Here is a 22,106-nt window from a genome sequence, read left to right on the forward strand (position 1 = left end):
GGGATGCAGTCCATCAGGCTCTCCACTTTGGCCATGACAGTACCGGGAAGGCACTTGGGAACTTATCCATAATTTAATACAAATACAGGATCATTGATTTCAATCTCGTGTGACACATTTGCGCTATGTTGGGCCCTCCAGGGCTGTTGTGGATGGTGGGTTCTGCTTCGTGGTCAACCGTGGTGCCGGTTGCCACTGGTGTGTATGTTGGGCGATCAAAAAAGGTAGGGTCCAAGGTGGGTTGCTCAGGATAGTCCGTGAATCTGAGCTTGATTTGGTCCAAGTGTTTCCGGTGAATGAGTCCATTTGAAAGTTTGACCCGAAACACCCTGCTCCCCTCTTTGGCCATGACAGTACCGGGAAGGCACTTGGGAACTTATCCATAATTTAATACAAATACAGGATCATTGATTTCAATCTCGTGTGACACATTTGCGCTATCATGGTATGCACTTTGTTGAAGCCGCCAGCTCTCTACCTGTTCATGTAGATCAGGGTGAACTAACGAGAGCCTTGTCTTAAGTGCTCTTTTCATGAGCAGTTCAGCAGGTGGGATCCCAGTCAGTGAGTGGGGTCTCGTGTGGTAGCTAAACAGGACTCAGGATAATCATGGGGGATTTTAACCTACATATCGATTGGTCAAATCAAATCGCACGGGGTAGCCTTGAGGAGGAATTCCTAGAATGCATACGGGATTGTTTCTTAGAACAGTATGTTACAGAACCTACAAGGGAGCAAGCTATCTTAGATCTGGTCCTGTGTAATGAGACAGGAATAATAAACGATCTCCTCGTAAAAGATCCTCTCGGAATGAGTGATCACAGTATGGTTGAATTTGTAATACAGATTGAGGCTGAGGAAGTAGTGTCTCAAATGAGCGTACTATGCTTAAACAAAGGGGACTACTGTGGGATGAGGGCAGAGTTGGCTAAAGTAGACTGGAAACACAGACTAAATGTGGCACAATTGAGGAACAGTGGAGGACTTTTAAGGAGCTCTTTCATAGTGCTCAACAAAAATATATTCCAGTGAAAAAGAAGGGCAGTAAGAGAAGGGATAACCAGCCGTGGATAACCAAGGAATAAAGGAGAGTATCAAATTAAAAACCAATGCGTATAAGGTGGCCAAGGTTAGTGGGAAATTAGAAGATTGGGAACATTTTAAACGACAGCAAAGAATGACTAAGAAAGCAATAAAGAAAGGAAAGATAGATTACGAAAGTAAACTTGCGCAGAACATAAAAACAGATAGTAAAAGCTTTTACCGTTATATAAAACGGAAAAGAGCGACTAAAGTAAATGTTGGTCCCTTAGAAGATGAGAAAGAGGATTTCATAATAGGAAATGTGGAAATGGCTGAGACCTTAAATAATTATTTTGCTTCGGTCTTCACAGTGGAAGACACAAAAACCATGCCAAAAATTGCTGGTCACGGGAATGTGGGAAGGGAGGACCTTGAGACAATCACTATCACTAGGGGGGTAGTGCTGGACAGGCTAATGGGACTCAAGGTAGACAAGTCCCCTGGTCCTGATGAAATGCATCCCAGGGTATTAAAAGAGATGGCGGAAGTTATAACAGATGCATTCGTTATAATCTACCAAAATTCTATGGACTCTGGGGAGGTACCAGTGGATTGGAAAGCAGCTAATGTAACGCCTCTGTTTAAAAAAGGGGGCAGACAAAAGGCAGGGGTAACCATAGGCCAGTTAGTTTAGCATCTGTAGTGGGGAAAATGCTTGAAACTATCATTAAGGAAGAAATAGCGGGACATCTAGATAGGAATAGTGCAATCAAGCAGACGCAACATGGATTCATGAAGGAGAAATCATGTTTAACTAATTTACTGGAATTCTTTGAGGATATAACGAGCATGGTGGATAGGGGTGTACCGATGGATGTGGTGTATTTAGATTTCCAAAAGGCATTCGATAAGGTGCCACACAAAAGGTTACTGCAGAAGATAAAGGTACGCGGAGTCAGAGGAAATGTATTAGCATGGATAGAGAATTGGCTGGCTAACAGAAAGCAGAGAGTCGGGATAAATGGGTCCTTTTCGGGTTGGAAATCAGTGGGTAGTGGTGTGCCACAGGGATCGGTGCTGAGACCACAACTGTTTACAATATACATAGATGACCTGGAAGAGGGGACAGAGTATAGTGTAACAAAATTTGCTGATGACATAAAGATTAGTGGGAAAGCAGGTTGTGTAGAGGACACAGAGAGGCTGCAAAGAGATTTAGATAGGTTAAGCGAATGGGCTAAGGTTTGGCAGATGGAATACAAGGTCGGAAAATGTGAGGTCATCCACCTTGGAAAAAAAAACAATAAAAGGGAATATTATTTGAATGGGGAGAAATCACAACATGCTGCGGTGCAGAGGGACCATGAATCCCAAAAAGTTAGTTTGCATGTGCAGCAGGTAATCAGGAAGGCGAATGGAATGTTGGCCTTCATTGCGAGAGGGATGGAGTACAAAAGCAGGGAGGTCCTGCTGCAACTGTATAGGGTATTGGTGAGGCCGCACCTGGAGGACTGCGTGCAGTTTTGGTCACCTTACTTAAGGAAGGATATGCTAGCTTTGGAGGGGGTACAGAGACGTTTTCACTAGGCTGATTCCGGAGATGAGGGGGTTACCTTATGATGATAGATTGAGTAGACTGGGTCTTTATTTGTTGGAGTTCAGAAGGATGAGGGGTGATCTTATAGAAACATTTAAAATAATGAAAGGGATAGTCAAGATAGAGGCAGAGAGGTTGTTTCCACTGGTCGGGGAGACTACAACTAGGGGGCACAGCCTCAAAATACGGGGGAGCCAATTTAAAACTGAGTTGAGAAGGAATTTCTTCTCCCAGAGGGTTGTGAATCTGTGGAATTCTCTGCCCAAGGAAACAGTTGAGGCTAGCTCATTGAATGTATTCAAATCACAGATAGATAGATTTTTAACCAATAAGGGAATTAAGGGTTCTGGGGAGCGGGCGGGTAAGTGGAGCTGAGTCCATGGTCAGATCAGCCATGATCTTGTTGAGTGGCGGAGCAGACTCGAGGGGCTAGATGGCCTACTCCTGTTCCTAATTCTTGTGTTCTTATGTTCTTATGTGCAGCTGCAGGTATGTGTGACCTGCCCTGTACATTACAATTCGAAAACAACATCACTTTATTCACAGTACTTGTAGCAGCACTTGTGTGCTGAGAGATTTGCTTCGTATTGTCACTGGTGGCAATGAACGCCTGCGCTATCGGTATGGCCTTACTGAAGGTTGGGGTCTCTACAGTCAAAAGTTTGCAAAGTATGGTTTTGTGGCCAATGCCAAGTACGAAAAAGTCTCTGAGCATGTGCTCCAAATGTCCTTCAAATTCGCAATGTCCTCCAAGGCGTCTCAGCTCGGCGACATAACTCGCCATTTCCTGGCCTTCAAACCTTTAGTAGGTGTCGAACCGGTACCTCGCCATCAGAACGCTTTCCTTTGGGTTCAAATGCTCTCGGACCACTGTGCACAAATTGTCGTACGATTTATCTGTGGGTTTCACTGGAGTGAGCAGATTCTTCATGAGGCCATACGTTGGTGCACAGACGGTGAGGAGGGTTGCCCTTCGTTTGGAAGCGCTCTCTTCCCCATCTAACTCGTTGGCCACAAAGTATTGGTCGAGTTTCTCCACAAAAGTTTCCCAATAATATCCTTCCAAAAATTTCTCCAGGATGCCCACTGTTCTCTGCATCTTCGGGTTCGCTATCTGTATCTCGTCGCCAGTTGTTGTGTATGGAGAAAGAGTCAGACTGAACACTGAGCTCAAAGTAAAGTGTGACCTTAGTCTTTTATTGTAGGTCTCCAGAGTGCCCCTCCAACCTGTGAAGCCTCCTTAAATACCTCTGCTCCCAAGGGATTATGGGATCCCTTGGGACTCCAGGGGAAGAGCCATCTGGTGGCTGTACAGAGTAAATACAAGTCCACATATATAACAACACCCTCAAAGCCTTGCTGATAAAGTTCAACATTCCCACTGACACCTGGGAGTCCCTGGCCAAAGACCGCCCTAAGTGGAGGAAGTGCATCCGGGGGGATGCTGACCACCTCGTGTCTCATCGCCGAGACCATGCAGAAATCAAGCGCAGGCAGCATAAAGAGCGTGCGGCAAACCTGTCCCACCCACATCTTCCCTCAATGACTCTCTGTCCCACCTGTGACAGAGACTGGGGCTCTCATATTGGACTGTTCAGCAACCAAAGAACTCACTTTAAGAGTGGAAGCCAGTTTTCCTCGATTCAGAGGGACTGCCTATGATGATGATGATGATAACTAGGGTATTCAATCTCCACAACTGAGAGACGTCATTGTGGAGGCTCTGCTTGCAGAGGCAAACTAAATGGGGACACTGCAGGCAGTGGAATGCCTCCTGCACATTGTGGAGGCATGCAGGAGAAGGCAGCGCCATCCCCAATGGCCCCAGAGCAGCGGACAAGGGACGCAGCACACATGGCTGCCAAATATGCAGAAGGCCATGGAGATGGCGATAGACCTCAACCCAGAGAGGTGGCCCAGGAAGGACCTGCCGTCAGGAGGAGGATTAGATACGCTGACCTCCCGCACCAGATAGTGGGCGAAATTGAGAGAAGGCAGGATGCACAGGAGGCAGATGCTTGCCAGCAGCAGGCTGCAAAGGGTAAGGGGCAGCAAGAGCAGGTGGGAGAAGGTAATGAGGCAGCTGCCATAGGAAGACGCAAACATAGATGTGAGGGGAGAAAGCCCTATCGTAGAAGGGTCGACAGACAGCAGTTCTCATACATGGCCCTGACAGATGATCAGTGTCTCCGGAGACTTCAATTCTGCAAGGACATCGTCACGGAGCTGTACAATCACCTGGAGCCAGATGTCCAGCCTCAAACAAAGCTGAGGACAGCTCTGACTGTCGCATCCAAGGTGCCCATCGCACTCAATTTCTATGCGACTGTATCTTTCCAAGCTGCAACAACAGACATCTTGAACATCTCCCAGTTTGCCATGCATAGCTCCATCGGTCAAGTGACAGATGCTCTCTACATGAGGAGAAGGGAGAGCATATCCTTCATGATAAGCAGGGAGAAGCAGTTGGAGCAGCAGACCGAATTCGTGAGGATTGCGCGTTTCTCCAGGGTTCAGGGCACCAGAGACTGCACCTGTAATATATATAGCTCCAGCCAGTCGACTATTGTGGCATTGCAGCCATTGCTGTTTACAAGAATGAACAGATCAGGTCACCTGACAGGTTCCTGAAGTTATCAGCCCTCTTAAAACCTGTGTGTTTGTGATGTCGTACTGAAAACATAACATTGGCGATGGAGGATAGGATAATTGGATAACCTAGCTGAAAGTTTTGTTGGTGGATGATACAGCCATCTGACAGAGAGACTTTGAGAGCTTCTCTGTTTTGATTAAGAGCTAAAAATCCAAGGTAAATTGCAAGCACACTTGGCTGAACTGCTGGAGTCCAGATGGCCTATGGGAATAATAGGGCACTTGGGGGAGTTTCAACTCGACCGTGAAAGTTTCGGAGCATATGTGGAGCAACTAGAAATGTTTTTCACCGCAAATAGTATAATCGAAGTCCCCGATGATGAAAACCATAACCGGGTGGTGTTGGAAAGAAAACGGGCTCTTTTCTTAACTGAAGCAGGGCCCGAGGTGTATGAAACCCTGAAAAATTTGCTTGTGCCTGTCAAGCCAAAGCACACATCACTTAAGCAGATTCCAGCACTGCAGTCCTGAGCCCCTGGAAATTGCTGAAAGTTATCGTTTCGGAATACAAGATCAGTTAACCGATGAAAATATCAGTGAGTACATTGTAGCATTAAAAAAGTTATCTATTCATTGTAATTTCAGAAACTTTCAGGACCAAGCATTGCGTGACCACTTTGTTTGTGGGATGAAAAATGATGCGATCAGAAGACAGTTATTGATAACTCCTAACTTGACTTTTGATTTAGCTTGTCAGACAGCTATGTCAATGGACATGGCCGACCAATGTTCCTGAGAATTTCGTACCATTTCCAATCATCAGACAACTGAGGTGAATCGCCTGCAGGTTAAAAGAAAAGGGCAGTTGGGCTCCAAGGTCTCAGCAACTGGCAATGGTAACACAGCATTGAAGTCATGCTATTGGTGCCTGGGACAACACATTGCTCAAAGTTGTCCATATGTGAAGACAGAGTGTTTCTTCTGCAGGAAAACTGGGCATCTTGCGAAGGCATGCCGACTGAAGAGTAAACCAACTTTCAAAGCTATAAGTATAACTCCCCAGAGACTACATAGCTTGGAAGAAAAACAACAGGATGAGGAGGTTTTAGAGCTACACATCATCAGGAGCACGAGGGTATCTAACAGCGATTCAAGAAGTATCATCATCCACGTAGATGTTACAGGAACCAAGATACCCATGGAAATCGACACTGATGCATCCGTGAGTGTAGTACCGGAATCGCTATACATCGACAAATTGCGTGATTTCCCACTGGAGAAATCCAAGATAGAGCTGCGAGGCTACTCGGGAGAAAACATTTCTGTGGTAGGTCGTATCACCGTACCGGTGAAGTACAAGGATTAATTTTAGAACTTGCCTCTCTTAGTCGTGACAGGAGATAATCTTGCCTTACTAGAAAGAAATTGTTTGGGATCACTGAAGCTGGATTGGAGTGAGATCTTTTGTGTTGAAATGAGATTTGCATCAAAGGATGATGTCATCAAGAAGTATCCGAAAGTGTTCTGCAAAACAGGCACTCCGATCCAAGGCTTCAAAGCGAGTGTCAGGGTACAGAAGGACACTAAACCAGTTTACTGCAAGCCACGTCCCATACCATATGCACTCAAGGAGAAAGTTGAGCAAGAATTCAAAAGATTAGAGACTGAGAACATTATCTCTAAGATACATCTGTGTAATTGGGCTACACCCATTGTTGTTGTACCCAAGTCCGATGGTAATATAAGGTTGTGTGGTGATTATAAAGTAACTGTAAACCAGGTCCCAGAGGGTAATCTCCCCAATACATTGCCTAATGTAGAAGATTTGTTCACAACACTGACAGGTGGTCAGATCTTCACAAAGTTGGATCTTACAACTTGAACTAGATGAGAAGTCCAAGTTATGCTTGACTATAAATACTCATCTAGGCCTATATCAATCTAATAGGCTACCATTTGGAGTGTCTTCCGCCCTTGCCATATTCCAATGGGTAATGAACCAGATTTTGCAATGTATTGAAGGGGTAGCATGTTATTTAGATGGCATACTAATTTCAGAACCAAATAGGCAAATTCATAACAACATATTCAATGAAGTCCTCAAATGACTAGAGAAGCACAGAGCACGAGTGACTGCTCGCAAGTGTGAGTTATTTCAAAACTCAGTGGAGTACTTAGGGTACAGAGTAGACAAAGGTGGTTTACATTCAACCAAGGAAAAACTGGATGCAATCAGAAAAGCTCCCACTCCCAAGAATGTCACTGAACTTTGATCATTTTTGGGTCTTTTGAACGATTATGGGAAGTTTCTACCAAATTTGGCTACAGTGTTACATCCACTGAATGAACTATTGAAAAAACAGGTCCATTGGATGTGGTCAGAAGAATGTGACGCAGCATTCAAAGAGTGTAAAAACCAATTGGTAGCAAGCACTATGTTAGTTCACTATGACGTATCTAAGGAGATCAAGCTAGCATGTGATGCCACTCCGTATGGAGTCGGGGCAGTGATCTCTCATGTACTACAGAATGGGGAGGAAAGACCAATTGCTTTTGCTTCACGCACTCACAGCGTAATTATGCGCAAATCAAAAGGGAAGCTTTGGCATTAATTTTTCAGGTCAAGAAGTTCCACAAATACTTGTATGGTTGTAAGTTTACCATCGTTACGGACCATAAGCCCCTGACAGCAAACCTCCATCCAAAGTCCCCAATTCCAACATTAGCTGCAGCCCGAATGCAGAGATGGGCTTTGATTTTGTCAGCATATACATATGATATTGAATACAGACGATCAGCTGATCACAGTCATGCTGATGCTATGTCTAGATTGCCTTCCCATCACATAGAAGCATAAAAAACATAGAAAATAGGTGCAGAAGTAGGCCATTCGGCCCTTCGAGCCTGCACCGCCATTCAATATGATCATGGCTGATCATGCAACTTCAGTACCCCACTTCATCTAACTCCCTTTTGAATATATTTAGTGAATTGGCCTCAACTACTTTCTGTGGTAGAGAATTCCACAGGTTCACCACTCTCTGGGTGAAGAAGTTTCTCCTCATCTCGGTCCTAAATGGCTTACCCCTTATCCTTAGACTGTGACCCCTGGTTCTGGACTTCCCCAACATTGGGAACATTCTTCCTGCATCTAACCTGTCTAAACCCGTCAGAATTTTAAACGTTTCTATGAGGTCCCCTCTCATTCTTCTGAACTCCAGTGAATACAAGCCCAGTTGTTCCAGTCTTTCTTGATAGGTCAGTCCCACCATCCCGGGAATCAGTCTGGTGAATCTTCGCTGCACTCCCTCAATAGCAAGAATGTCCTTCCTCAAGTTAGGAGACCAAAACTGTACACAATACTCCAGGTGTGGCCTCACCAAGGCCCTGTACAACTGTAGCAACACCTCCCTGCCCCTGTACTCAAATCCCCTCGCTATGAAGGCCAACATGCCATTTGCTTTCTTAACCGCCTGCTGTACCTGCATGCCAACCTTCAATGACTGATGTACCATGACACCCAGGTCTCGTTGCACCTCCCCTTTTCCTAATCTGTCACCATTCAGATAATAGTCTGTCTCTCTATTTTTACCACCAAAGTGGATAACCTCACATTTATCCACATTATACTTCATCTGCCATGCATTTGCCCACTCACCTAACCTGTCCAAGTCACTCTGCAGCCTCATAGCATCCTCCTCGCAGCTCACACTGCCACCCAACTTAGTGTCATCCGCAAATTTGGAGATACTACATTTAATCCCCTCGTCTAAATCATTAATGTACAATGTAAACAACTGGGGCCCCAGCACAGAACCTTGCGGTACCCCACTAGTCACTGCCTGCCATTCTGAAAAGTACCCATTTACTCCTACTCTTTGCTTCCTGTCTGACAACCAGTTCTCAATCCACGTCAGCACACTACCCCCAATCCCATGTGCTTTAACTTTGCACATTAATCTCTTGTGTGGGACCTTGTCGAAAGCCTTCTGAAAGTCCAAATATAGTCCACATCAACTGGTTCTCCCTTGTCCACTTTACTGGAAACATCCTCAAAAAATTCCAGAAGATTTGTCAAGCATGATTTCCCTTTCACAAATCCATGCTGACTTGGACCTATCATGTCACCATTTTCCAAATGCACTGCTATGACATCCTTAATAATTGATTCCATCATTTTACCCACTACTGAGGTCAGGCTGACCGGTCTATAATTCCCTGTTTTCTCTCTCACTCCTTTTTTAAAAAGTGGGGTTACATTGGCTACCCTCCACTCGATAGGAACTGATCCAGAGTCAATGGAATGTTGGAAAATGACTGTCAATGCATCCACTATTTCCAAGGCCACCTCCTTAAGTACTCTGGGATGCAGTCCATCAGGCCCTGGGGATTTATCGGCCTTCAATCCCATCAATTTCCCCAACACAATTTCCCGACTAATAAAGATTTCCCTCAGTTCCTCCTCCTTACTAGACCCTCTGACCCCTTTTATATCCGGAAGGTTGTTGGTGTCCTCCTTAGTGAATACCGAACCAAAGTACATGTTCAATTGGTCTGCCATTTCATTGTTCCCCGTTATGACTTCCCCTGATTCTGACTGCAGGGAACCTACGTTTGTCTTTACTAACCTTTTTCTCTTTACATACCTATAGAAACTTTTGCAATCCGCCTTAATGTTCCCTGCAAGCATCTTCTCGTACTCCATTTTCCCTGCCCTAATCAAACCCTTTGTCCTCCTCTGCTGAGTTCTAAATTTCTCCTAGTCTCCGGGTTCGCTGCTATTTCTGGCCAATTTGTATGCCACTTCCTTGGCTTTAATACTATCCCTGATTTCCCTTGATAGCCACGGCTGAGCCACCTTCCCTTTTTTATTTTTACACCAGACAGGAATGTACAATTGTTGTAGTTCATCCATGCGGTCTCTAAATGTCTGCCATTGCCCATCCACAGTCAACCCCTTAAGTATCATTCGCCAATCTATCCTAGCCAATTCACGCCTCATACCTTCAAAGTTACCCTTCTTTAAGTTCTGGACCATGGTCTCTGAATTAACTGTTTCATTCTCCATCCTAATGCAGAATTCCACCATATTATGGTCACTCTTCCCGAAGGGGCCTCGCACAATGAGATTGCTAATTAATCCTCTCTCATTACACAACACCCAGTCTAAGATGGCCTCCCCCCTAGTTGGTTCCTCGACATATTGGTCTAGAAAACCATCCCTTATGCACTCAAAGAAATCCTCCTCCACCGTATTGCTTCCAGTTTGGCTCGCCCAATCTATGTGCATATTAAAGTCACCCATTATAACTGCTGCACCTTTATTGCATGCACCCCTAATTTCCTGTTTGATACCCTCCCCAACATCACTACTACTGTTTGGAGGTCTGTACACAACTCCCACTAACGTTTTTTGCCCTTTGGTGTTCTGCAGCTCTACCCATATAGATTCCACATCATCCAAGCTAATGTCCTTCCTAACTATTCCATTAATCTCCTCTTTAACCAGCAATGCTACCCCACCTCCTTTTCCTTTTATTGTATCCTTTCTGAATGTTGAATACCCTTGGATGTTGAGTTCCCAGCCCTGATCACCCTGGAGCCACGTCTCCGTAATCCCAATCACATCATATTTGTTAACATCTATTTGCACAGTTAATTCATCCACCTTATTACGGATATTCCTTGCATTAAGACACAAAGCCTTCAGGCTTGTTTTTTTAACACCCTTTGTCCTTTTAGAATTTTGCTGTACAGTGGCCCTTTTTGTTCTTTGCCTTGGGTTTCTCTGCCCTCCACTTTTCCTCATCTCCTTTCTGTCTTTTGCTTTTGCCTCCTTTTTGTCTCCCTCTGTCTCCCTGCAAGATATACCCGATAGGGAACAAGTGTTCTATTTTTCATACATTAATGAACTGCCAGTCACAGCTGAAGAGATTGGTAGAGAAACCAAACGTGACCCAGTTATGTCCAAGGTGTATGATGACATTGCAAATGGCTGGCCAAACCAGGTAACAGAGAAAGATATTCATCTATTCTTCATTCGTAGGAATGAATTATCAGTCAATAAAGATTGTATCATGTGGGGTACAAGAGTGGTTATACCAAATAAATCCAGATCCAAATTATTAGGAAATCTTCATGACCAGCACCTGGGAATGTACTTGACCAAGAGTTTTGCACACAGTTACTTATGGTGGCCAGGACGAGATAAAGATATCTTCTTCTTCTTAGGCGGTCCCTCGATTTGAGGATGACATGCTTCCACACCAAAAAGGGATGAGTTCGCAGGTGCTTCAATAAAGGACCTGACATTCCAGATCCTGAACTACATATTGAAGAGTGGAAGATGCCTGTGCATGGATTTTTTTCACGTGTGGTGGCCGTTGCACACCACTCACCACATGGACTTGACAGAGCTAGGTCTTGTTCCAGTGGCAAGGATTAGCCAAGACGATTGGAGACCAGATACAGAATACATCGTCAGTCAGTATACAACATGTCAATCGGTAAGCAAGAAACCACCCAGTACAATTGCAGCCATGGAAATGGCCTCCCAGGGTGTGGCAAAGGTTAAATATTGATTTTGCTGAGCTAGAAGGAAAGCGATTGTTCATTGTGATTGATAGCCATTCGAAGTGGGTCGAGGTGTTTCCAATGTGGAAAATAACAATAAGTTCACAAATACTGCATGCAGTATTCCAGGTGTGGCCTCACCAATACCCTGTATAACTGTAGCAAGACTTCCCTGCTTTTATACTCCATCCCCTTTGCAATAAAGGCCAAGATTTCATTGGCCTTCCTGATCACTTACTGTACCTGCATACTATCCTTTTGTGTTTCATGCACAAGTATCCCCAGGTCCCGCTGTACTGCAGCACTTTGCAAACTTTCTCCATTTAAATAATAACTTGCTCTTTGATTTTTTCTGCCAAAGTGCATGACCTCACACTTTCCAACATTATACTCCATCTGCCAAATTTTTGCCCACTCACTTAGCCTGTCTATGTCCTTTTGCAGATTTTTTGTGTCCTCCTCACACATTGCTTTTCCTCCCATCTTTGTATCATCAGCAAACTTGGCTACTTTACACTCGGTCCTTTCTTCCAAGTCATTAATATAGATTGTAAATAGTTGGGGTCCCAACACTGATCCCTGAAGCACCCCACTAGTTATTGATTGCCAACCCGAGAATGAACCATTTATCCTGACTCTGTTTTCTGTTAGTTAGCCAATCCTCTATCCATGCTAATATATTACCCCACAACCCCGTGAACTTTTATCTTGTGCAGTAACCTTTTATGTGGAACTTGTCAAATGCCATCTGGCAGTCCAAATCCACCACATCCATTGGTTCCCCTTTATCCACCCTGTTCGTTACATCCTCAAAGAATTCCAGCAAATTTGTCAAACATGACTTCCCTTTCATAAATCCATGTTGACTCTGCCTGACCGAATTATGCTTTAGTCCAAGTCCGAGTCAGGCAGACAAACAGTCTGAAGTTATACAGAGTTCAAATGTAAATCAAGGGCATCCCTTGGAGGAAAACCTTCCTCACGATCAGTCTCGAATGAGTCTAAGTTCAACACCATGTTTCGAAGGTTCTGCTCGAGAGTGAAGGTATCCTCTTCAAAACAGAAAACAAGTGGTTCAGCTTGATTTGTAAATATGACAAAATAAGTCCATATCCTTTGTTATGTATAACTATGCAAGTTATGTCTGATGATTGTTTGTTATAATTACTTCTTCATTAAGGAGGGAGAAACGTAATATATATAGCCCCACCCGGTGGATTACTGTGGCATTGCAGCCACTGCTGTTTACAAGAATAAACAGGTCACATCACCTGACAGATTCCTGAAATTATCAGCCATCTTAAAGCCTGTGTGTTTGCGATGTCGTACTGAAAATATAACAGCATCCATGTCACATTGAAGGCCCCATAGAACAATCCCAAGATCTTCAGAAACCACAAGGCACAACCAGCTGGTGTGTGACCACCACCGCAAAATCATGGCAGTTGATGCCCGGTATTCTGGCAGCAGTCACGATGCTTTCATCGTGTGCTCGCCGTGTTTGCTGGGCTAAATCAAGATTACAGCTGGCTTCTTGGAGACAAGGGCTACCCACTGTGCACTTGTCTGCTGTCTCCCCTTCGCAACCCCAAGACTACTGCGCAGCAATCATACAGTGACTCGCATTCAGCCACCAGGTGCATCATTGAGCAGACCATCGGAATCCTTAAACAGAGGTTCCTTTGCCGTGGAGTGTTGCAGTACTCGCCCCTGAGCGGGTCTTCCTATTCGTGGTCATCTGCTGCATGCTTCACAACCTGGCAATCATGAGGGCACAACCATTGGAGGATGAGGCAGCAGTACCACCTGAGAAGGAGGACCAAGCAGAGGAGGCGCAGGAGCAAGACGCGCAGGAGGAGGAGGCGCAGGAGGAGGAGGAACAGGATGCGTGTCGCCGGCCACGCAGGCGACGTTGTCGCTATCCAAACCCTGCAAGGGAAGTGCAGACCTGTCTCATTGCTGATCATTTCCAATGACTTCATGCGCATTTCACCCTGCATCTTTGCATCTCCATGGCCATCCCAATGAGCCCTTTCACACATCATTGCCCACAGTGAAATGAGAGACCTGCAGAGATATTGAAACACAAAATAAAGATTTATTACACAAGAAATAATGGTGCAAAAAAACATACACATAATCATTTATCACTCTTGTGCATTTCCTTATCATCATCATCATCATCATTGGCGGTCCCTCGAACGATGATGACTTGCTTCCACACTAAAAGGGATGAGTTCATAGATGTTTCAATGAAGGACCCGATATTCCAGTCCTGAACTCCAGGGGTGGAAGATGCCTGTGCGCGGATTTTTTTAACATGTGGTGACCGTTGCACATCAGCCACCACACGGGCTTGACAGAGCCAGGCCTTTATCCAGTGGCAAGGGTTAACCAGATCGATTGGAGACCAGCTCTGCTGCACGGACCTAGTCGCACACATAACGCAGTGTGGGCTGGCCCGTACTGTCCTTGGGCCTTGAGCTCTTCTGAGCCCTGCACCCTCATTTGCCGCACCTTCGCTACGACCTTCCCGCTCCTCCGCTGTGCCTGGGCCCAGCCGATATTCCTGTCCATGCTCTAACCGGAGACCTGGGCCTTGATGACGTCACCCAGTCGCCCACCTCAAAGTCATCGCACACTCGGGACGTCCCGCGCTGGAAGCTGTAGCTGTTTTATTTCCTTTTAACCCCTCTTACGCAAACCAATTCTCGAACTACACCGCAGTGTTTTGCCTGTGACTGCATCATGGGTCTGGGAAGGCTGCTGTGTTTCAGGTGTAGAAGCTACAGATGTCCTTCAAGGATGCCCTTGACCAGCTCTGGCCCTGGAAGGGCCGGCTACAGACTGGGCAGCACTCTCCTCGGTGCATTCAATCGGGATTGGCTGGTGCGATTCCATGCTTGGCAGCAATGGCGGAGTTACAGGTCTTGGCTCAGGACTGCTGTGATCCTGAGAGAGCACATCCGGATCCTGGTCCGAGGAACATGTGTCACTCCCCCAGAGCAGCACCTCACAATCACCACCAATCTGCTGGAACACAGGTCAGTAAGTTGGTGCTACACCAGAGGGTCCTCATGGAGCGTGGTGGGCCCAGCCGCGATGGCAACAATTAGATCTTGCGTGACATCCAGCTGAGACTGCATGAGAGCAGACACAGTCTCGATGCCACCAGAGACGGCAGCAGGAAGACGCTCCATGGCCTGTTGCTCAGAGTGCATGAGAGCATTCTGAGACTCCAGGGCCGCATCCTCCTCTCCAGAGCAGCACTCAGACGCTCGATCCCTTGCGCCTGTGCTGTAATGGCAGATGCCACATCGCCCACAACACACGGCATCACAGCTGGATCCGCACGGTCATTCTGGGAGTCCACCATCGTCTGCACACTGGCAATGATGAGCTCCATGGTGTGCGCAGAGCTGTCCACAATGCGGGAGGCAGACTCCTCCACGCTACTGACGATTTACGACTGACTCTCAGGCACCCTTGCCATCTGGGCCTCCACCCTTCTTTCATAAGCCCCAACATCGATGGGCTCATCTGAGTCCTCTGCAGCAGAACTCGTGTGCGGACCTGCCCCACAGAGAGATGGGATCCAAGGTTGCCTTTGCCCTTGACCATGCTGCAGCCCGCTAGGCCCTGGTGCATCACCCAGTGCAGGCACCTCTGCGAAATCTAACTGACCCGACCGCGTACTCTCAGTATCTGAGCTGGCACGTGCGGGTGTAGGAAGCAATGACGTGGTGCTGGCAGTGGTGTCCCCCTCTTCCTTGGCCTCATCGGACATGCTGGCAATAGATGATATGGGCTCTCGGGTGTAGTCCTGGCTTTGGTTCACACTCAGGGTCTCATCTGCAATCAGTAATGGCACAAGGGGTCCCATGAGGGTGAGGTAGGGCATTGCACCATGCAGCCAGCAACTTGCACACAATCATAAGCAAACGCATGGTAGGCACTTGGACTTTCAGGGAGAGATGGCACTAAAGGAAGGCCTTCACTTACCGATGCTGCCCCCAGCAGGATCCACACAACCAGCGGCCACAGGGAAAGCAACATGTGGGGCCCACTAGCCACAGCATCCTCTCGTCTATATCAGTCAGCTGCTGGATATCGGCTCTCCTTGCACCTCCTGGATGCACCATACCTTCGCAAGCAACTGATTCAGTGCTCAGGGCCTAGCTGCAAATCCTGCCCTTTAAGAATGCCAGGGAGCAGCTGGCTCGTTGTGAGTAAATCGACACCAGCTGAATTTCGCGGCCCAATCAGCCACTCCACACCCACACCACTGCAAACAGCCCATTCCCGCCACCAATACCACGCCGCTCCTTTTCTCCTGCAAAAATGCTGAATTTCCCCCGAATGGAATCCATTGCGGCGGTAAAAATGAACAGCAAAAAGCGGTAGGTGCACCCCGCTTCGGGCGGTGGGCAATTTTGGTCCCAGTCTGTTTATTTAATAATTGTAACTAGGAGGTAGTTCCTTTTGAACCCAACACTGATTATCCAAACTTTAAGAACATGCAGATCATTTGTATTTCTTCAGCAACTATCTTTTGGGGATGGGCTCATTTCAGTGCCTAAAATTAATCTGTTTACAAGAATTCAAGTGGTACTGGATTCCAATCAAACAGGCCGATCTAAAAATGTTCAGCTTTGGAAAATGCATGTTCTTATGTATTTTGTTCGGAAAATATTTACAAACATACAAGAATGACAGACATTCATCTAGCCTGTTCCACACAAATGTGGTGTCTTATGATTCACAATACAGACACCCCCACCCACCCAGAAGCCATGTAATCATCTGGGAAAGGCAAAAAAACATAAAAATCAAGGTCAATTAGGGGAATAAATCTGGAAAATTCACGATTAATGTTAGACAGCACCTACCTCTTGTATGGGGTGATCTCTGCCACAATCAGAAACAGGTCCAGCTCTCGCTTGAAGGAACACAGCAAATGAGTGTTCACCACTCGGGCCAGCAGTCTGTTCCATGGGAACACTATTCTCTGGGAAAGGAACCACTGCCTGACATATAATCAAGTTCTGCCTTTACTTAATGTGAGATTCTGACCCCTGGTCCTCCCTAACCTATTTAGTTGAAACAAAGGGGCTGAAATTGCCGATTTTTAAGGCCCGTTACCGGGTCGGAAAGGAGATACTGCCCGGTCGGGTCGGCTGCAGTGACAATCGCGACATTTCGGGTCGGCTGCAGTGACAATCGCGACATTGTCCTCCTCTTCTGAGGCGGCACAAAATCTTATCTTCCCGCTCCGCCGCCATCCTCCCTGTTCGTCTGCGCATGGCGATAGAGATGTCATCACCGTGAGCAGCACCCGGTCACCGCTCCGGAAGAGGACTTGCCCCGAAATCTTCTAAGCAACGCTTCTCCATGCTAACGAAAGCTTTTCCTGTCTCTGTCAAGTCGGCAAGCTGAACCGCCAATGCTTTTGTAAAGGCACGCTGTGGCTGCTACCATTTTTATCGCGAAAAGTTTCTGAAGAGTTTGGGGCTTGTACTTTTGGCGGCTGAAGATGCCTTCACTGATTCCTGGCCCTCAGTTCACAAGTTCGCACTGCTTGCCATCCTTCCCTTTGCTTAAACAGTGATGATTAGCAGAGTAGGCCACTGCCTGCGACTGATGGAGTCCGTGCTGGCAATCAACTGCCTCCTTCACATTCTGTATCGCAGGATGCTTCGGAGAAGACAACGGCACCAGCAATTATGGATGCAGAGGCATCGGGAGAGGGAGAAAGATATGGTCCCACTGGCAGATGGAGATGGCTATGGAGATGGGCATATAGCTGGCCAAGCAGCTGGCTATAGAGAGGGTGGCAGAAAAGGGCATGAAGCTGGGCGTGGAGAAGGCCGTGAGGAAGGGCATGCAGCGAGAAGGGGCAAGAATGCGGACCCACACAGCCAAAGAGAAAGAGGCATAGAGAGGAGAAGGTAACAGCATCAGCCATGATCATATTGAATGGTGGTGCAGGCTCGAAGGACCGAATCGCCTACTCCTGCACCTATTTTCTATGTTTCTATGTTTCTATGACCAGCAGCAGGAGCATCCAGAGGGTCACAACCAGGACACACAGGGTGATGAGGAAGTAGCCTGACCAAGACACAAACATAGACGTGGTGGTGGAAGGCCCTATGCTGCAAGGGTGTTCCGACAACAGTTTTCGTACAGCGACCTGACTGATGAGCAGTGTCTCCGGAGACTGCGATTCAGGAAAGACGTGGTCACAGAGCTCTGCCATCTCCTGCAGCCAGACCTGGAGCCTCAAACAAGGGTGAGGACGGCCCTTTCACTCCTTGATCACTCAGGAGGAGTCCTGCAGTACTCGCCTGACTGCGTGTCCCTATTCGTCGTCATCTGCTGCATGCTTCAAAACCTGGCAATCATGAGGGCACAGCCATTGGCCAAGGTCACCATTGGATCTTTCCAGGATTCCACAGTAGACATCTCCAACATCTCCCAGTTTGCCGCCCATTGCTCCATCCGTCAGGTCACAGAATCGCTCCACAAGAGGAGGAGAGGCTTCATCTAATTTCCAATGACCCGAGAAAAGCAGATGGAGCAGTCAACTGGATAGCGGGCTTCCCCGTGGTGCAGGGCGCCATAGACTGTGCCCACATCGCATTGAGGGCACTGCAGAACAATCCGGAGAACCTCCGAAACCGAAAGGGATACCATTTACTCAATGTGCAGTTGGTGTGTGACCACAGATACCAATAGTGGCCGTTGGTGCCCGCTATCCTGGCAGCAGCCACGATGCCTTAATTCTACGCCAAACCAGTGTGCCAGATCTGTTTGAGCCCCCAAATAAAGGTCGCAGCTGGCTCCTAGGAGACCAGGGCTATCCGCTATTGACATGGCTTCCCTCCACAACCCCACCACTCCTGCCCAGCACTCTTACAATGACAGTCATGCCACCATTGTGCAGACCATCAGAATTCTGAAACAGCTCTTCTGCTGCCTTGATCGCTCAGGAGGAGTCCTGCAGTACTTGCCTGATGGGGTGTGTTGTGTAGGCATGCCTGTTCACTGTGTGATGTCTGTAACACTGTCATGCAACATTGAATGTACCCTGTACTGTACACACCTTACCGGTACACTAGAGAGTGCTGTTGCTGGAGACCCAGGGGTTGCCTGCACATGGTAGGTAACCCAGTATAAAAAGGAACACACAGCTTGTTGTCAGCACTCAGGAGCTGCTAATAAAGGACTGCAGGTCTCCACAGTTAAAGCACCATACCCTGCCTCGTGGAGTCATTACTAAAGGTGCCTACATACACTACAACTGGCGACGAGGATGGGATACGGGATCACGAACTACACGCTCAACATGTCTAACCTCAGCAACTTTCAGCATTTTACAGAGGGGGAAGATTGGGGTGCTTTTGTGGAAAGATTGGAACATTTCTTTATAGCCAACGACCTGGATGTCTACACCGCAGGGATACTTCTAAAGGCAGAAATGCTGTCCCGAATCCTGCAACCCTGAGTCCGCCACATGGGGCAAACCGGATGGCCCCGTGCTGGCACTGTGGAGGAAACCACAGGACTCACCAGTGCCGCTACAAAGACTATGCGTGCAAAGGCTGCAAAGAAAAAGGGCACCTTCAGAGAATGTGCAGAAAAGGCTGTACTCACTGTGTCTCTGATGAGTTGGCTAATCACCGGGGCTCCGACACAGATGAAGATGAAGCTTCTCTAACCCTGGGAGTGGAATATGGAATCTTTATCTGCTCCACCGGAAGTTCTCCGTGGATGATGGAAGTGGACATCGACGGGGTCCCTGTCTCCATGCAGATCGACACAGGGGTGAGCCAGTCTGTGATGAGCCAAATGACCTTTGAAAAAATTTGGAGGAATCCTGCCACTCGACCAAAACTGTCTCCTGTCCAGGCAAAGCTGCTCACCTATACCAAAGGTAAAATCCAAATCGTTGGCAGCGTAGACATCCAGGTCTCCCAGGGCGGCGTGTTGCACAAACTCCCTCTGTGAATTGTAGCCAGCGACGGTCCCACGCTACTGGGCAGGAATTGGATGAACCGGGTCCACATCGGGCGAAGTGATGCTGTGGAAGAAAAGAGCACCACAGCCTGCCTGCAGCAAGACCACAGAAAGACTGCAGCACCACAAGCATGTGGAAGAAAAGAGCACCACAACCTGCCTACAACAAGACCACAAAATGGCTGCAGCACCACAAGAATGTGGAAGAAAAGAGCACCACAAAATGTTTGCAGCACACCAACCAGCAGACCTGCATTCAAAATGCGAGTCAACATGGAGGAGCATCATGTGACATTGAGCGGCCAATCAGATTTGAAAGCTCCCTTAAAAGAGACCGGTAACCAAAAAGATTTAAAGGGGAAGTTCCAACTATTTGAGTACACGGACTTTAAAGCTAAAGATGCAATTAAAGGGTGCAAGTATGAAAATGTATGCAATGTAACCATGGATTGTGATGCTGGTTTAACTAATGTGACTAATGAGATGAATGCAGGTGTCAGTAAGGTTATGAACAAGTTTATTATGCTTAACAATAATGATAGAGATTGTGAAATGCCTAATGTAACCATGTCTGTTGAAACCAGGACACCCAAAAGTGATGCAAGTGCTAGAATGTATAATGCAGGCTCGACTATGTGTGATCAGAGCCAAGGTGTCATGTATACTGGTAGGACACTGCCAAAGGACATTGGGTCCTACAGGGACCATTTGATGCCAATGGAATCGCCCTGTGGGAGACCCCCAGGTCCAGCAGGCTACCTGACCATGTAAGCCTGGACCTTTGGAACGAATGTGATGCCCCTTGCAGGACACACACACATGCAGTAGGAGTAGACCCACTACAGGGACAGTGGCCAATGGGCAGCCCAGCCACCACCAATGGCAACCAGCACCAGACTAGCCCTACAGCCCCTGGCCACCAGGGCCAACACCAGGAGCATGAGGCCAATATCCTCCAGCTTCCCTGGCAAACCCTGGGATGACCTGACCCTCATCCCCATTGGTGGACAAGGAGCCCATCCAGTCTTGTGGCCCTGCCCACCACCCCACAACTACCCACATCACAGTGTATACACACCACCCACTGCTGCCGTGGCTACCTCCCCGAGGGATCCCACAACAGTGACACCTACTTGGTTTGTGTGTGAGGGAGGGGAAATGTACGAGGCCAGCCTCAAGCACAGGGGTCACACCTGGCAACCACACAACCCTCACCACAACCTCCCATAGCCCACCACTGATCACCTCCCCTGGTCATGACAACTAGGATATGAAAAATGCTCAGGGCGGAGTATTGTTGTGTAGGCATGCCTGTTCACTGTGTGATGTCTGTAACACTGTCATGCAACATTGAATGTACCCTTGTACTGTGCACACCTTACCGGTACACCAGAGGGTGCTGTTGTTGGCGACCCAGGGGTTGCCTGCACACGGCAGGTAACCCAGTATAAAAAGGAACACACAGCTTGTTGTCAGCACTCAGGAGCTGCTAATAAAGGACTGCAGGTCTGCACAGTTAAAGCACCATACCCTGCCTCGTGGAGTCATTACTAAAGGTGCCTACATACACTACAGGGTGTTCCTATTCGTCGTTGTCTGCTGCATGCTTCAAAGCCTGGCAATCATGAGGGCACAGCCACTGGCCGACGTCATAGCCATAGCTATGGAAGAGGAGGAGGAGGTTCAGCAGGAAATGGCGGAAGTGCAGGAGGAGGCTTAGCCGGCACGCAGGAGGTGCCGTCACCATCCGGACCCTGCAAGGGACGTCCGCGACCATCTCATACCAGCTCAATTCCAATAAAGTGTTCGCCACTTGCACCTTCCTCTGTGCATCCCCATGCCGACAGCAATGAACCCTTACACACGTGATTCCCCACACTGAAATGGGACACAACAACAAACAATAAAGTTTCCAATCAACATTTATGGAACAGAAAGTGCAGCAACAACATAATATCCTTCACGTACCCTTGTGCATTTATTTATAGCCCCTTTTACATATACCTAATCTAAAACTACGCTGCAGTGTCTCTCCTGTGGCTGCAGCATGCTGGTGGAAGGCAGCTCTCTTTCACATCCAAACGCTACAGATGTCCTTCTAGGCTGCCCTTGATCAGCATGGCCCTAGAAGGGCCGGCTGCAGTCTGCACTGCCTCAGGCTGGATGCCAACAGTCTGGAATGGCTGGGTGCCAGCCATGGCTGGTTGCAATGACGGAGTGGGCAGGGCTGAGATCAGCAATGCTGTCATCCTGAGAGAGGACAGCAGGTTCCTGTTCCAATGACCCAGTGCCACTCCCCCGGGGC

This window comes from Pristiophorus japonicus, chromosome 1, assembly GCF_044704955.1.
Source record: "Pristiophorus japonicus isolate sPriJap1 chromosome 1, sPriJap1.hap1, whole genome shotgun sequence".
Lineage (NCBI taxonomy): Eukaryota > Metazoa > Chordata > Chondrichthyes > Pristiophoridae > Pristiophorus > Pristiophorus japonicus.